The sequence below is a fragment of the Amphiprion ocellaris genome, chromosome 13, assembly GCF_022539595.1.
Source record: "Amphiprion ocellaris isolate individual 3 ecotype Okinawa chromosome 13, ASM2253959v1, whole genome shotgun sequence".
NCBI classification, from domain to species: Eukaryota; Metazoa; Chordata; class Actinopteri; family Pomacentridae; genus Amphiprion; species Amphiprion ocellaris.
In genome coordinates, this window is record NC_072778.1 from 16,090,534 (window position 1) to 16,108,677 (window position 18,144).

The window sequence follows — 18,144 nt, forward strand, 5'->3', positions numbered from 1 at the left end:
GCTGCTCAGAGGCTCTTGCTGTTGTGTTTTCCTCTTTCCTTTGTACAGTAATGACCAGATATTAGCATTTTATTTTTCTTTGTACGATGGTAAGACAGATAGAGAAGGCTTGCGATAATACAACTGAATAGTCAGGATATTATAAGAAACATACAAATATGAACATGGAGAGACAACACATCTGCATCTGAGCTCCGGGCTACTGAAGACTGCTTCACTTGAAAATAATACTGACTGTTTCTGGACAATAAATCTGCTACAAAAATGTGGGCAGATGTGCAAATATGTGCTGTAAGCGATTCATGTTCCTGCAGATTTACAGATGGCGGTAACATATGCATAGAAATATGGCCAGAGTGTGCATATGTGCGTTGTTAGCGGTCACCTTGCACAATTTACAGATGGAAGATAAAAAGAGCAGCACTACAGGTGTTTTTACTGGCATACATCTTGGTTCTGACATGCGCTTCTACAAGGGAGCATAATGGAATGGAGAGTAAAAAGCTCCTATTTAAAGGGCCAGCAAACTTAGAATGATTTGTCTGTCCATTTTCTTTTTTCAAATTCTCCTTTGGATGACCTTCTTGCTGAATTACCACAAATTTGACACACTGTAGCATGGGGGGTCGGCAGGAAATTGACAATTTCAAATCTCCATTTCTATCCGCACTTTGCTTCATCAGGCCGATCAGAATAATTCGGAGGATGGAGAGAAAAGAAAAGTGACAGCTGCGATACTTGGCAGTGCATTTGCTCTGTGGGCTGTAGGGGGGCTAGGACAAAGGAGGTGAGGGAGTAGGAGTTAGGGATTAATAGTTACGGGGCTGGGGACCAAAGTCTGAGCACTTTGTAATCATGTGGCTGCCTAACCCCAGTGTTAGCGAGGTTGATGAGCATGCGTCCCTGCTGACACGCACTCTCTCTACATCCACTCTGCTGAATATTAATATGGAGGAGAGAATTCCTCTGAGCCCCATTGTCAGACAGCCTATTGTTCTCTGCTGGCCTCTGCCTCAGCACGTGTGTATGTGTGAGTTTAGTATTAATGCCTAACTTGGTTTCTACATTGTGTGCTTATGCATATTATGCCCATGTATTCATTGCATGTGCGTGTCGGCCGCAGCAGAGCAGCAGTTAAAGCGGCAGGGAGGGAGATGAGGGGTGTGTTCGTGGCCCGCCATGGCCCATAAAGACAACTGGCCTGAGAACACTTGGACCAGCCGTCAGGGCCCAACATTGGCAATTATTTCACCTAGAGGCACTATCTGTAAAATGAACACTCTCATTAAAACGGCCGAGATTGTGCACTTATGCATTTGCGTGTGTGCGCACATGTACGGCTGCACAAGTCAATTTAGGGGCGCAGCAAATATATGGCAACACAAACGCTTGTCTTTCAATCAAAGAGTAATGTGGTGTTTATGTTTGACTGTGGGTGTGTATTTACACATTTCGTTGCGTGTGCACATCTGTGAGCGTGCACGTCTGTGTTTGTGTAGCTGTGTGTGTTTGTGTGCGTCTGTATGGATTTATGTGTGTGTGTGTGACTGTTTAACTACCCCACACACGTAACCTCCCCATCTCTGCCTCCCTGTTTCTCATTTACTGAGCCAGCGCCAGAGAGAAGGAGTGTGGGGAAACGAGAAAACAAGTGATAGGGGGGAAGAAAAAGAAAAAGAGAGATGGTGAAATAGAGGCGGAGAAAAGAGAGGGAGGGAGGATGGAGGTTTATACAGGAAAAATGAAGTGAGGCTGGAGCAGAGGGGGCGAGAGAAAGAGAGGAGAGACGGCGGGGAAAGAGGGGAAGATAGAGAAGCAGAGGCAGGAAGACGAGGGGGGGAAAGAGAAAGAGGCAGAGGAGGAGGCAGCAGATTTATGAAGCCATTGGAATGTAATTTGGTGGCAGAAATTACTGTCAGCCTGAGCAAGGTTTAAAGTCAGTGAAGCCTGAATCCAGGGCCTGCCTCTATGTGTGTGTGTGTTTGTGTGGTAAGTATCACAGACAAATGGATAGCAAATGTGATGCAGAATAATACCACAGAAGCTCTGCAGTTACTTGTCATCCACACTATGTGAATATATATTTATATATATGTGCGTGCACATTTTTACTACTCTTCCATGCATGAGTGACGTGACTACATGGCATCAGAACATAGCCCAGCTTTCCTATGTAGCGGCTCATATTTCATCTATGCTTGAAGACACAAACAGACACAAACACACACACACACACACACACACACACACACACACACACCTACACACATTACTGGCACACACACTTGCGCAGGCACTGAATTGTTGTCGGGCTCTGAAGGCCATGACTCCGGCAGAATCAGTCGAGGGTGTCAGCGTGGACAGAACGAAGGCTGGAGGGAGCAGAGCCGCAACGGGAAAGACAGAGAGAGCGTGTCAAGGAGAGACAGAGAGAAAGGTAGAGGTAGAAAATGAAAAAGAGATGGAGAGAGAGACTCTAAGAGGGGCTAAAAAGAAGAGGGAGAGGGATGTGACTGGCTTTCTAACACAGCGACACACAGCTTCCATTTAGCGTGAGAGGGAGGGGCAGAGAACGAGTGAGATGAGGGAAGTGACAAAGCAGGGATAATCAGCAAAGATCCGAAGGGAGGGAAAAGCTCAATACTGTGCTGGTTTTTTTTTCTCATCTAGCATTATTTTGACACTCAGTCGTAATGCACACACCAGAGCTTTGGCTTTATTTTTGCTGATAATTTCCGTTCTGATTCATCAGTTCATCGATTTGGTTCCATATTTTTCTTATTATCAACAAATTACCAAGTTAAAAAAAACTAAATGTGTTTTTCTGCTGCACAGTAATTTCTGACTTTCCTAATCTGTCTGTAGCTCTCAGCCCAAAGCCCATTTCTTTCTGCAGTTTTAAAGTAGATCAGGTTTTCTGCTTCCACTCTGATCACAGATATATATAGGTTCATTTAAAAAAAAAAAAAAAAAAAAAAAAGTACTGTTTTCAGAAAAGTATTACTGGCAGTAGAGCAGTGAATGTGACACCGACTTAATCCTCTTAAACCCTCAAAGCCGTTGGCAGTTTTGTTTTCTTTTTAATAAATCTGCCAAAATTACATCATTTATCAACTTTACGATGGTCCTTAAACTAGTTATCTGTGACATGCCTTTCTGCTGAATAACGTAATGCTGAAAATGACTGAGAATCTAACCTTGAAATAGTGATATTCAATCAAAATCACTTTATTTTACATGTGCCTTTAAGAAATGTGTTTGCTGTTCCTGGATTCTGTAAAAAAACAAAAAAAGTTCCGCTCAGTGGCGCAGTCATTAAACCTGTAATGATTCAGCTATGACCAACAGAAATGCGACAAAAATTCAGGGACTTTGTTGCTAAACTGGGCTGAACTGCAGGCTGTATGTAAATGGAGCAGATTGAGGACAAGCTTTGAAATAAATTAAAAACATAAGTGGTAAAAATTTTTTAAAGCAAATGGAGTCACTATTTTTTCCAGCATTGGTTATATCTGTGTACATGTCAGGTTTTAACATTTTTTATTTTTTTTTGTATATAATCAAAAGATAATTAAAATAACCTACAGCATATTTTTTGCTCCTCTGGAATCAGAAAGCACCTTTTCAGTAATTTTAGATCGTGGTAACTCCTGAATGCAAAGACAGGAATTTCATTTGTTGGCTTTGTTCTTTTTTGGGGGATTTGTTGACAAGAAAAACAAAAGATGATTTTAACTGTTATCCTTTGAACTATTGGCATTGCAATGACTAATCTATCCCAGCTCAGGAAATACTTCCTCATGTAATGTTGGAAGTCCACGATTGGCTGTATGCAAAGCATTGTGAGCGTCCCTGATAATATGATTGGATGAAACTTGAACTCCCATTGCCTAAACTGGAGCTGCTTAGTGCATCATCTAGATTTGGAGCAGAAAATATCCCCCCTCCTAAAAAAACTGATGCAGAACAAGCCTTACAACAGCCGTCTAGTAAGTTGAGCATTCATCTGCCCATGACTTTGTCCCAGTCACTCAGAGATGGAACAAATGTATTTAGAAAGATCCGAGTGCAATGCTTTAGCACAGTGGTACAAAAGCTTGTATGTGACAGTGATGCACTAATGTTTTTCTCGCTTTTATCTCATATTTTAACCATTGCATGTGACTAAGCTGTGTTTTTTTGTTGTTTTATTATGCTTCAGTTGGGCTAGGGTTGCAAATTGTAATCCATAGTAAAATGTAATTCTTTTGTGGTGCTGCTTTCTTGCCATCTACAGCTAAACACAGAATCCCTCAATATATGACTGCAGGCATAAGAGACAGCGCTCTAAAAAAATAACAGCATTTTGGCTGTTGCACACACGAAGAGGAAAAAATGTTACAGTGCTGATAAATGTCAGGACAAATGTGTTTAACGCAGTCAATAACATTTTGGTATTATCGGCTCCTTAAGGCAGATCAGTGACTGCTGGTTTGTGCACCAGCAGCTTCGATCAGCAGCTGTTCCCCTAAAATGGACATCTCAAACACAAATACACACACAGGCAAAGTCCTCCAGATCTTTCCTACACTTATGGAAATAAATGTCGATACGGTCGTCCTCACATGCGATCACACATTTTCTTGCTCTTTTGACCTGTGCACTTGATCTGACTTTCCCTATTTCTCACTGACGAACACCCAGCTCCTTGTTCTTTGTTCTTCTAGCCCACGATAATGTTAGCGACACCATTATGCACTGTGACAACACTACCTCCCACTCACTCTCTATGGCAGTTCACACCCTGCTACAATCTCGGCTTCAGTTTCTCCCTGCTTTCCTCCATCTCTCTCCTCTCACCCGGAATAGTGTTAAGGTCAATTATCTCTGAATTTATTTACTCAAACAATAGAACTGCATTTCTCCCTAAAGCACCCTTGGATCTTTTAGTGCCAGGGATGTTTTTTTCAGGGAACTAAATAGTTCCTTTAAACTAAAGGTTGTCTGCATGTCCGCTGCAGTCAAAGACCTGTGAAGTTTACGCAAATTAGTCTGCTGATGTATGAAAAAGGGGCTGTTTTTGCACGTCATTTATATGCTTGACTATTCTTTGCCGCCTGTCCATCTGTTGCATGCTTTCTTCTGTAACTCCATGTTGATCTGTCAAAGCACAATGAACAAAAAAACTGTACATACAGCTCGTAAAAACAGAATTTTTAAAGGTGTTAAGTAGCATCTGACGTCCACGTTCCTTCAACACATTCTCTGTTTGCTATTCCTCTCCATTCAGATCGTAGATTCATTTACTTGCTTTTGGTCTTTTCTCTTTGCTGCTTGCTTTGTTGTTTTCTAGTTTCTCGCATTTGTGCTTCTTTTTAAATCTGTCGCTTTACTGCTTTTGCAAGACATGGTAAAATTCTTATTATTATGTAAGTTAAGCATTTTAATCCACCTTGGTTGATGTTGAGATTTCAGGGTTTTTCTGGTATAGAATGGGCCTAAAAATTTAATAAGAATATTTTCTGTTTTTGATGATTTGTTTGATTTTTAGGACGATTTTCCTTTTGCACTGGCTAAAACTTCTAGGCAAGAAAAACCTTGGATTCATCAATGTGAACTAAATCAATATAATAGTAAAAATATAAATTCTCAGCTTAGTTTAAGATTTCCTAATGGATTCAAAACTGGACAAGATTTGTGTAAGCTGCAAACAGAAATACACAAAGAAAACAAAAAGGCAAACATATATGTATATGTATAAACATGTAAATCCTTACATTTACAGCATAGGAGCTCATATCTTAGATTTTGAGCATCAGTTAAAATCCTTCAATTTTGATTTTACCTGTCAGCAAAAATGTTATTTTTTTTTTGTTTTTGCTATCAAAAAGGGAAGTGTTTCTGTCATTTTTTTCCTTTTTGGGAACTAATATACACCAAGACCATATTTTGTGTTCAACTATAAGTAATGTTAGAGTAATCTTGTCTAACCCATTACACGCTATTTCCTTCACAACACATTTGTGATTTTTGTGACTCTTGCTTTCCTTAAAAGTAGCACCCATCTCTACTTTCTAAAGATCCAACTTTTGAGTTAAGTTTTAGATTAAAAGCCCTTTCTGTGTACGGATCGGGTTATTAGTACATCATCAAACCCCGTAACGTATAAAATCTAAATCAAAGTTTCTAATTTTCATCAAGCAGACTTTTATTTCTCTGTTGATATCATTTATATCATTCAGCCCCTTTTATATGTGCTGTTTAGTGTATGTGGGGAATATTGCCAAAGCATGACAAAGATAAACTTTCTACCTTCATACCTTTCCTACTACCCCTATCTGTTTGTGGTGCGAGTGTTTCTTGCTGTGTTTTCTTTTTCCCCCTCTATATCTCCTCCTCTGCTCCCTCTGAACAGTAAAGGAAGGACAAAACACCAAAGGTGATAAGCCACCGAGAGGCAAGCAGTGCAAATGGGAAATTTCAATAGATAGGTCCTGAAACCTATTGTCAGAGGGAGAGAGAAGATGAAAAAGAAGCAAAAGAAAGAGGATAAAGAGGAGAGGTGGAAGGAGGGGAGCGTAAATGGAGGTGGACAGGGAGACAAAGTGAGCTATAGAGTTTTTGCCCTGAAGGAAGCCAGTTTCCAAAGAGGGAATGAACAGCAGAGGAGGGAGTAAACGAGACTTTGAGAGAGAGCGCTGCTGGAGAGGGGAAAAGAGAGCAGAAGAGGAGGAAGAAGTGGGGTTGAGATGGAGCGAGGAGGTGGAAAGGGAGACAGCAGTGTGGATGGAGAGAGTAGTAGTGAAGAGGCCGAGATGGGTGGACTCAGAAACGCAGACCCGACACCCCGAGTGAAGGTGTTTTGCATAAATATGGTGCCAATAATGAAAATGCTGGCGGCTTCATTTTAAACACAGCAGCTAATAATTAAAACAGTCAGACCTCACACTGTGGGCTACAGAGACAGCACACAGATTTTTTATGCATAAGCGGTAAGTAAACTGTATTATCTCTCTAGGGGCTCTCTGAGGGCTGCAGCCTTGGGTGCTGACAAAATATGCACAACATAAACTTGAGTCTGGTTACTTCAGCTGCCTGCTACACCTCCAGTTAGAATTGGACACACATGCAGGTTTAATGACGGGCATTTTTGTTTCCTAACTGAAGCTGCTGCACACCAAAATATACCATTCTTTCAATTAAAATTCAACCATTTTCATGGCAAGACAGAAACTCAGACTGAAAAAGAATCGCTGTTTCTCCCAGCATGTTACTCTTGGCATAAGAGAAAAGCCTTCCGCAACGGCAATTAGACCATGGGACACTGAGAAACCAGTAAAAACCTCGCAGATGAAAGCTTTTTAGGTGGGTTGGCAGCTCCTTAAGGCAGGGTGAGGCAGGTTTCATTACAGGTTTTACAGACTGACACCCCTGAAGCTGTGAGTAAAAAATCCTCCTACACCATGCTGGAATCATTTCTCTGCTCAGCCATCTGCAATAAAGCAATAATATTTATAAAAACATATTCAGTAGCTGCGGTAAGAGCGGAGCCTCCATCGCATCAGCAGTGGACGATGTATCCTGGCCAACGTCTGAATGAAACACTAAACAGCTTTAACGCTGGCCTGTTATATCAGCCTAACACTGTTCTCTAGCAGTACAGGAGGAATGCATCAAATTTATCTGCCAGAAAGAAAGAGAAAAAAAAAAAGCTACGCACCCATCTGCCTGCAATATTATGTGCCAGGAGATGCTATGATATACCCCATCTCTCAGCAAAACACACATTTCTACACACAGCCCAGCATGGATGCACATCGTCTGATGACACTATGTGGATAAATAATCCCATTAAATATGATTGAGGGTATTTCTGGCTCTCTCTCCATCTCTTTCTCTGTGTCTCTCACTCAGAATGAGGTACGTAGAGGAAGCACCTACAGACGGGTAATTTACAGGCTGGACACACACACACACACACACACACACACACACACACACACACACACACACACACACACACACACACACACACTACAGTCACCAGAAGGCACTCTTAGATAGGTCACTATAACTCGCTAGGTTGAACTTGGCACTTACGCCTGTGGAAGAGAATCCCTGGAGTCCTTTGCTTGTGTGTGTGTGTGTGTGTGTGTGTGTGTGTGTGTGTGTGTGTGTGTGTGTGTGTGTGTGTGTGTGTGTGTGTGTGTGTGTGTGTGTGTGTGTGTGTGTGTGAGTGTGTGTGTGTGTGTGTGTGTGTGTGTGTGTGTGTGTGTGTGTGTGTGTGTGTGTGTGTGTGTGTGTGTGTGTGTGTGTGTGTGTGTGTGTGTGTGTGTGTGTGTGTGTGTGTGAGTGTGTGTGTGATGACAGACAAAACAAGTCATTCTAAATCCAAAAAGATGTGAAGTACGTGTGCTCTCCTGGTGGCAGGCTAAAGCTTGAATCCAGCTGACAAGCTTTCTTGCCTTTCACCCTCCGACACTTTAAATTCTTCTCTATTATTCCCCGTCACTCTCCATTTCATTATTATCTCAGGCAGAAGGGGAAAAAAAAAATATTCCACGGAAGCTAAACTTTCTACAAAGAGAAACTTGTGCTGTTGCTGAGGACAGAGGTTGAGCTGAGAGCGCTGCCAGTCCGTCAGTCGTTCTGTTTTCGCTGTTTACCTTTGTTCCTCATTATAAGGAGACAATGGACGCACTTTAGAAAAGCTATAGGGTAATTATCAAAGCTTATTCAAGCTCAGAGTCAAGCACAACCCCTGTATATCTCAGAGATCTATTGGAATTCAATACATCAGGTCAAACATATATATTCCTGCCAGTCGCCCTCGCAATCCAGCACCATCCTGTCATGCTTTGCAGGAAGTGTAGCACTTTCTGAACACAGCTCAGTAATTGGCTTGTGTTCATGTTTATATCTTTCTTTGATCATCTTGGATTGTGTGGCAGCGATTGTTTGCGTGTCAGTCTTTGTTGCCATGGTAGTTGGTGGTAATTTGGCATTTGATTCCAGTTAGACACTTGCTTTGATCTAAACTCAAAGACTGTGGCACTTGTGCAGGTTGTAGCTTTGAAAAAACTGCTGTGTTGTTGCACTCAATCCCTGTGGTGTTTGGTCTAGATTTGGTGTGGGTATATGAAATCACACATTTGCCAATTTGGTTGTAAAAGCATTTGAACATGCATTCATCAGAAAGTGCACACAACTACAAAAAGACTGCTAATCTCAAAAAATTCCCCAAGAAGCGGTTGCAGCAGACACCAACAAACATGCAAAAGGTAGACAGCATCGTACATATTTGCTTTTCTACAGACGCAGAAACATTACATTCAAACACCCACTGTTTGTCATTAAGCAATGGGCTAAGTCAGGAAAACACTGCCAGCAAAGACACACAGTTGATGCAAGTTCCAAAATCTAAAATTGAGCTTTTTTTTAAAAAAAACACAAGTTCCAAATGAATTCCATGCACTACAAGTCGCTGCAACACTAATTTTTGCTGCAGGCGACGCACTCAGACTGCTGCAACAGATGTGAACTATGGTGCAACCGATACGAAATTGGAAAATGTTGACAATCTGGAGCTTTTGACAGATGCCATTACAAATGTTCTTCAGTTTGGACTAATGTGAGGGACATGGGCATTTGTTTTTTTTTATTATTCCTGCTCATCTGGTATTCTATTCTATTCTGCGATTCTGCATATCAAAGACAGCTTTCTAATTCTGAATTCTTAATGTTGGGGGAAACCATGAAATATTTCATGTCTTTGTCTTTTTTCCACCTTTTGAATTCCAACACAAATGCACACGGAGTGAAAAGGACAAGGACACAACATGAAGAAAAAAAAATCCACGTTCAGAAATGAGATGACAAATACTTCTTTATTCCCAAAATAATCAGTAAATCCTGGCCATAAGTTCCTGATTTATTCATTAATACTTTCATACCTGTCCTTCTCCATTAGCTTTCTGAGCCTTTGATCCAAGAAGGATCAAAAAGAAATCCCTCTTTGCCTCAACTGAACTCCTCATCCAGATGATCACATCTCTGGTCTTTGCTTTGCTTTCACCACTGGGTTTATTTGCTCTACAAGCATTTATTTTCTGCAGCTACTTTTGATACAGTAAAAACCACAGTTTTTCAGAAATTTCATCTGTCAGTGATACTATCTGAGAATCTATAATTTTCTCATAAACCTGCAGTAAAAAAAGCTTAATGACAGCAGCTCATTTGTGCTTTTCATGAGTGCTGCTGCTAACTGTATCTTTCTGGAGGCATTTAACGCAGTAAAAACAGTGAAGTGAAACAAGTATTTGGCTAATACGTAGATTATTCAGTCCGCAGAAAATTATTGCCAACTATTGCGTTAATCACTTAATTGCTTCAGTCATATTTCAAGCTGAATTGCCAAACATTTGCTTCTGCAGCTCAAGTGTAGTGATTTGCTGCTCTTGTATGTTAAATAGTTGACTGAATATTGCAAGATTATGAACTGCTAGATGTCACCTTGTTAATAGTGTTATATAAATTAGAAATAAACATGTAAAATCTGCCTGTGTTTTCGCCTCTCGAGGTTATGTGGAATACAATAATTTATTCAGAATGTGTGAAAACTATGATTAGAAAAGACATGGCTTCGACTATTGACACCCTTTGCTGAACAGCTTCTCAGTGTCTTCCATATGTTTCCTGAATAAAACATCACTTGAATGCTACTTTTTTGAATACAACAAGGGCTTTATTGGTTTGTTCCTGTCGAGTCTGTGCAGTTTCTTGAAGCATATGTGAGAGTTAGATTCTCAATGTTATTGAAACAGAATGTGGCTAATTTTTTTTATTTTTTTTTTTATTTTTTATTTTTTTAACAGTTATTCAGCTCATTCTGGTATTTAATCAAAGGTGCCAGTATTTATGGAGGTGCCTGTGGCTGGTTTAAAGCTAGGTGAGGGAACAGTTGAGGTGCTCTGAAGTCATCCCTGCTGCTCAAACAAAAGCTTATCTCTGAACTCCCCTCTGTGTGACTCCTACACTCTCTGACCTGCCTGCATCTCCCACACTATTCCTTTGCTCCAACAAATGGACGTATACAAATACTCAGACACACACTCACACACACACACACACAAAGACACAAAGCCATAATGCAATATTACACAGCCTAATGCAAGGCTACTGTGTTTGTTTTGTGTGTATGTTCGTGTCTGCATTCCCAAATTGTTAAAACCTTCCCTTGTGTAATGCATCTCTCTGATGTTCCTATCTGGCATCTACTGCAGGATATATTTATTTCAGGTTCTCTGGTGATCATATTTATTATGTACTTTATGGGACAGTCTCAGCCAAAACATAGCATAACCTCAGCTGTATAAAAGCTGCACTTTGTTTCAGTGCCATATTGCCTCCTACATTAGCTTGCATAAGGTATACACTAAGAAAACAGCTAGACCGTCATAAAATCCATTTTAAACACATCTGTTCTCTGGTTTTCCTATTATATAGACTCTTTGCTCTATTCAAACAAAGGGGAAAAGCAACAGCTAGTTAATTTGTCCCATTTTTTGACTGTCCTGGAGTCTGAACTGACTATATAGCTGACATTACCATGTGATCTATACGTGGATGTGCTAGCTGGACAAGGAAAAATGCTTGTTAATACAATCTAAACCACAGCTCATTGTGATTATAAAGCTACTAGATCAGACAGACAACTGCAAGCTAGGTGTGAATGCTGTTGGCAGTCTATATAGTGCAGTGTATATTTGTCTATAGCAATTAAAGGAAAAGAAAACTCCATCAGGACTGCACGAGTGTGATATAATTAGTGTCTAAACAGATTTTGATTATAATGTTGTGGAATTCTAATTGGCACACTGAAACATACCATCTCTTTTAAAACAGTTCTGTGCATTTCAAACTAAAAGAACGCAGAGAGAAACGGAAATGTAAAGTGTGAATTTGAAAGAATCATGGCTGCTCAAGTGTGAAGCTGACTGACAAAATAACTTGACAGGCCTTTAAGAAAAACAAAAAAGTAATAAGCAAGTTGAAAGGTTTTCCAGGAGTAGCTAACAAGTCCAACCTCCAAAGCAACTCACAATTATTTCCATTGTTGATTATTTTCTTGGTGAACTTATCTCTTTTTTGATCTATAAAATGTCACAAAATGGTGAAAATGTGGATCAGTACATCCCAAAGCCGTAGATGACGTCCTCAAATTACTTGTTTTGTCCACAACCCAAAGATATTCAGTTTCAGTATTCACCTGTCACAAAGGAGTAAAGAAACCTGAAAATATTACATTTTAAGAGGATAAAATCACAGTTTTTTAAAAACTTTCTTTTCCAAGAAAAAGACCAATTAGTAGGATTAGCAAAATAACTGAGAATTAAACCAGTCGATTCAGCAATTAATTATTGTAGCTGTACTTTGGATTGGATCTTTACCTGCCATTACAAACTAATTTACATATTAAGATCTTATCTCACACTGGGCAGAGTCCAGATACCTTGGATGCTGACCAACACCGGATGTCATGGCTGTAACTCTACACAAAAGCTGAGGGGTTTGGGGTTTCAGTTCAATATGTTGTTGGTGTAGCAGTGAAAACCAAAGAAATTCATTAAAAAATATCATGACTAGATACTGGAACAGTTGACATTCAAATGCTTGAATATTGTTTTTAAAAAAAACAACATAATTTAAATGTCAGTACTGTTGCATTCTCAGACCCTGACCTGTTCACTGTTCAGTATAAAATAAACGAATTGAAAATGCCCATAATAACTAGTGTAACATATTTAGAATTAACAAGCCATTAAAGCCAGAAATGCAATTTCAGCTTTATAATTACTCAAAGTAAAGTGCCTTTCTCTCTTTTTGTCTACACTGAGGTACTTTTGTTTGAATAAACTTCACAGGAATTGTCAGTGCATAAAACCAACTGGGGATTTTGTGCTGATCTTCACTGTGCATTGACACATTATAACAGATGAACACAAATATCACAGTATCTTCCCACCTTCAAACTAACGCTGGTAACCTGTCATAGCTGATAGACAACAACTGGTGGCTGCTGCTCCTCCGCAGTTTCTGTTCTTTGAGTGTGAACACGTTGACATAAATAGATCATTACTATTGCGGTTATTTGGATCACAGGCTAACATGTGCATGTACTCTTACACCTCCACCAAGTGTACATGCCAAGATGGCCCATGAATTGGATCATTAACTAGATACAGATCGTGTGTTAATACCGAGTGTAAATGAGCCTCTGTCATTTAGTGAGCCTGCCAGCTGTCCTGTCGCTGATGAGATTGTTTTTCCTTTTACATTTCCAACTTGTTTTTTCTGTTGGTACACCATACAGTGCAGAGAAAGAAACCTGAACAGAGAGATGAGAAAGGGTCACATCCATATTATATTGAGGGCATACCATATGTGCTCTCAGCCAGCTGACACGCCATTTACACTGTGGTTTTCTTTCAGTTGTTTCAGTAATACAGCTGCCTATTCTTGTCAACATTGTTTCACCTTGTGCACATATCTACAAATGTGTTGTGTCTGATATGAAAGAAACTGGGAAACTGAACAGCAAGAGCAGTTAACCTGTAAGCAAGACATATAAAGAACAAGTACCGAGTGGAGTTGTTGACTGACTATAGACTCGATCATTGTCAGTCTGACTGTTTACATCTAGATGAGCCTTGCATTCTCATCCTGGCGTTGATGAGAAAATGTGCCATAATCCTCAGTAAATCATCCCAGGTGCTGTCTCAGTCTGAGTGTCTGTAAAGCTGTTCAGAGCACAGTTATGAAATCATTGTTTCGGGGGCGGGTTAAACTCTAAATCTGGCTACAAGTGCAGTATTTCCCACACACAGGCTTTAATAAGGTGGGGTGCTTGGAAGCACTAATGCACAGGTATATCTGGAGACCCAAATACAGCAGGCAGGCCAGCCTCTTCTTTTGGCTTGTTCTACTTGTAAAAGAATTTATATTTTTGTGCCACAGAGCCTCAGACTATCATCACATGAACTTGTATATTTATTTATACATTAGTTAATTACTGAGCTCTGTATGCTACATTTTTGTCCATTTATATTCAGTGACAAGACAATTTCCTCTCTTGCTGATCAATAAAGCTCCATCGGATCTGATTGTTCAGTGAATTTAACCATTTACTATCCTGAGATGGTATGAGCTGTTAAAAAAAATGAAACAGCTCTGAAAAGGCCACACGCCAGCAGTGGACAGCATGGACATCATCCATTTGCTCAAATCGTGTATTGATTTGGAAAGGTTCCAATTCCAATATTGAATCATTAATACAAGGAAATGTTACCAGCATGCCAAAGTCGACAAGCATCGATGCTTAGAAACAGTGCAGTCCTGGTTTCATACTGCTCAATTATTTACATTTTGCAGTGAAACATTAATGATGAATGTCATGACTGTAGGCATGAAAACAAAGCTGAGGACCGTCTTTGAAAGTGATGTGAATCAATCGCGCCTTTTAATGGATGCAAGATGCAGTATGAGGATGTAAAGAGGATGGTCAGCTTTTGTAAAATAATGAATTAATAGAGGAGCAGAGTCAGAAATTGTTCAGGTGGGTGTGTAAGATAAGAAGGTGAAATAGCCTCAGGACAGCAGACATTGTTTAGATATGTGAAGCAGAGTTTTGCCACAGGGAACTGACCCAGTGTCTGGAACATGAACATGCAATCACTCACTAGTAAACTGAACAAACCACCACCAGGGAAAATGCCCTCACTACTGATGAAAATGGGGAGTAGTTATAACCCCTAAGGTAACCGCAAGGAATAAGTTGACTGCACATATACAGTCCTGCAAGGAAGCAGTCACGTTTTCAGCCGTAGTTAAAGATGCACAAATTATTTTATCAACGATGAAATAAATGACTACAACCAAACAAAGATCATTACACAACTCTGCAGTTCACTTCAGATGAAACCTTTTAGTGTCTTACACAAGCGACAACCTCCAGTGCTGAAAAATGAAGCCAACACAGAAAACTGCAGTTCCTGAAATGACCACAGGACCTGACTCTGAAAGTGGGTCAAACCTCATGGACCCCCATGTTAAAATGCTCAACTTTACAGCAGAAATAAACATGTTTACAGCCCGCTACAGAAAGCAGCTTTGGTCTTTATAGCTAATTTCCCTGATCATGATAACTGCACAAGAGGTGAATTTTTATGTAACTCACTCATTTAAATTGTATTAAAACCTAAAGGTGTGCATTATTAAGGGTGCTTTGAGAGGCATGTGGGTGTCATCAAAGCATAGTTCATTGCCAGATACATTTGCAAGGCCCACTTCAGCTCCACTCATGCTGCACCACTTCACTCATTAGGGCCGCAACTAACAACGGTTGTGATTGTCAGTTAATCTGTCGGTTACTTTCTTGAATAATCCATACATTTTTTTGGTCTATATAATGTCATAAAACAGTAAAAATGTCAGTTAGAGTTTCCTAAAACCCAAAATGATGCCTTCAGATGTCTTGTTTTGTCCACAACCAAAAGTTTGCTGTCACAGAGGAGTGAAAAAAACAGAAAATCCTCACATTTAAGAGGCTGAAATCTTAGAATTTAGACTTTCCTGTTACCAAAATTGCTGAAACTGATCAATTATTAGAATAATTGATGACTAATGCAACGTCTGCATTCAATCGATTACTCACTAATCATTGCAGCTCTATTGCTTATTTTTGGATGGTCTGGGAGTTAGGAGTCAGACCCTGCCAAGATGGCGACGGTCACACCCACCACGCTGAGCTTCAAAATCACCGTTTAGGAAACCTACGGGTGACGTAAAAGAGCGTTCATACTTTTTATATAAATCTATGGTAAAGCAAAAGTAATGACTAATAAAAACACGTGATTATCCAGCAGCTGAAGTCCCAGACATCTCCTTTTGTACAGACCAAAACAGAGCTAGAATGAGAGTGAATACCAACCAAAAATCAAGTAGAAGCCAGTAACATATTATCAGCTTTATAAGGTGATAAGATGCCAGTATTGTATATATAACTTGTTGCGCCAAACCCCATGACCAAAAAAAAACAGGTTTAAAAATTGAAAGTATTTAAAGAAAATGTTGAATTAAACGTTTTCAATGAAATGTCACCATGTGTAATAATTCATGCTATTTTTCATTGCCAGTACAGATTCAGTTCTGACCCTGAATGTCATAAAGTCTGCATGGTGAATAGAAAATATAGCCGATGCTTTGGACATAAGAACTTCTAGTGTATTGTCTGGTTTTTTCCCCGAGCTGGTTCCTATTTTATGTTGTATTTTGTTTGCCTGATATTGGCATCAGTAACCTGATTGCACCACTAAATCAACAATACTAATACAGGGTTAAATGCTGCTTAACAGACAAGATCAATCTGTCTTCAATTAGAGCCTACAAATGTGTTACCAGCGGACACATGCTGTGCAGAACACATCCGCATTAACATATCTTTTAACGTGCGCTGCTAAAAACTTGACAGGCTCAGCTGAGCTTGAGGATCAGGCCTCTTTTCAGGACGAGAGGCGGCTGTAACAGATTTCAGGAAATGAAGAATGCTGCCATTCAAGGCACAGAGGCAATACTGACGTCGGCTCGACTCGCAGCACACCTCTGTTCACAGGTCTCATTTTTTAATTTTGTTTAGCAATCTCAGAATCTGTGACATGCCTATTGTGCTTTTTCCCCCCTTCTCCAAATCTGTCTTGGTTTATTGTGTTTCAAATGGAGAGTTATATAAGCAGCGCTCCCCTCTTGCTTTCGGATGGGTGAATAAGAGGAGATCAAAAGGGAGGCGACGGAGAAAGAGTGTCTGCTGCCTTCTCCTCGTCTTTATTCTCACCACATTCTGCCAATGCAGTTCCCTCTAACTGCATGACTTGCCCTGGTTTCTCTTTCTCTCCCTGCCTCTCTAGGACATTAGACTTTAATCTCATGTTCTGTGCTGCTCTCTCGCTTTTTTTTTCCCTCTCTTGCCCCTCTTTTGGCCTCTTTGCCTCTCAGTCTCTTCCCCTGTTCTCTGCCCATCACTCCATCCATCACTCCATCCATCTCTGCTTTTCTTGTTTTAATCCCATGTTCTGTGCTGCTTTGGCCCTGAGAATCTCATTCTAATCTGCTGTTTCAATATGGCCCCGTGGCACTGCTAATCCTGCGCTTGTATATGCATGCGTGTGTGCTCAGATGTATGTTTGTGTTCACATCCAGTACGAGATGTGAGGCAGTTTTACTGGGATGAGTTGCATGACGCAACATTTTGTTTGTGTTTTGGAGTGTAGTTGGTGTCCTGCAAGAACATTAAGCATCAAAGCTTGAGAGCACATAGACCCCTCTATATAAAAACTGTGTGTGTGTGTGTGTGTGTGTGTGTGTGTGTGTGTGTGTGTGTGTGTGTGTGTGAGGTTGCAGAGGGGGTGCAGACGTTGTCATGTAAGAAGGGCATGCCTGTTGGGAGACTTGGCCTTTCTGATGCATGCAAACACACACACGCACGCACACACACACACACACATCAAAAAGAGCATGAGCAATTATCTAAAACACACACTCCTGCTCACATGAGGGATGCAGGTCAGAGCGAAAACATGCAAGTGGGAATTCTTTCTCTTTCCAAAGTATAATCTCTCGCTTTAATCTCCCTCTGAAGCCCTGCTGTTTAAACCTCTGACTTTTCCCCCCCTTTCACTGCTGGTCCAGCAGGTAGCTGCACATCCACATAAACAGGCGCACACATATTTCAGCAAAGAGTAAAAAAGCTCCAACATGCCGCTTTCATACCAGCCTTTAAACTGAGCAAAAAAAAAAAAAAAAAAAAAAAAAAAGCCTGAATGAACCTATTTTTCCTTACAAATGCACAGTCACCAAGACGATCGTACCTTTGTTATCCCCCTTTTTTCCCGCCTCTCTCCTGCTCGCTCCCCTCAGGGCATCCTTGTCATATCATCCTCTCAAGTCAATAGATATTTCTGCGGCTCCGTTAAGTCCCGGTCAGCAGCGTCCTGCAGCCGGTGGAGGATGCTCGGTGTGTCCGCACCGGAGCTCCGCGATGTGCGCTAGTTATCTCCCACCCTGTTGTTTCACTCTGCTGTGGGTTAATGTGTTTGGAGACTGTGTGTGTGT

General features: G+C 40.5%; 2 protein-coding genes across 5 annotated transcripts in view; one reads left to right on the forward strand and one right to left on the reverse strand.

Moving 5' to 3' along the window:
• The window catches only part of macrod1 (mono-ADP ribosylhydrolase 1), a 135,667-nt gene that overhangs the window by 42,604 nt on the left and 74,919 nt on the right, over window positions 1-18,144 (forward strand). The gene's annotated exons all lie outside the window — the stretch shown is intronic.
• flrt1b (fibronectin leucine rich transmembrane protein 1b) overlaps window positions 1-18,144 on the reverse strand; it is a 39,669-nt gene that overhangs the window by 13,438 nt on the left and 8,087 nt on the right. Inside the window, exon 1 of one of the 3 annotated variants that reach the window (XM_023281996.3) lies at window positions 17,901-18,138. The exons of the other annotated variants lie outside the window; for them this stretch is intronic. The gene's annotated coding sequence lies outside the window, so the exon portion shown is untranslated. Of the gene's footprint in view, window positions 1-17,900; window positions 18,139-18,144 lie in introns of those variants that run through there. 3 annotated transcript variants of the gene reach the window in all.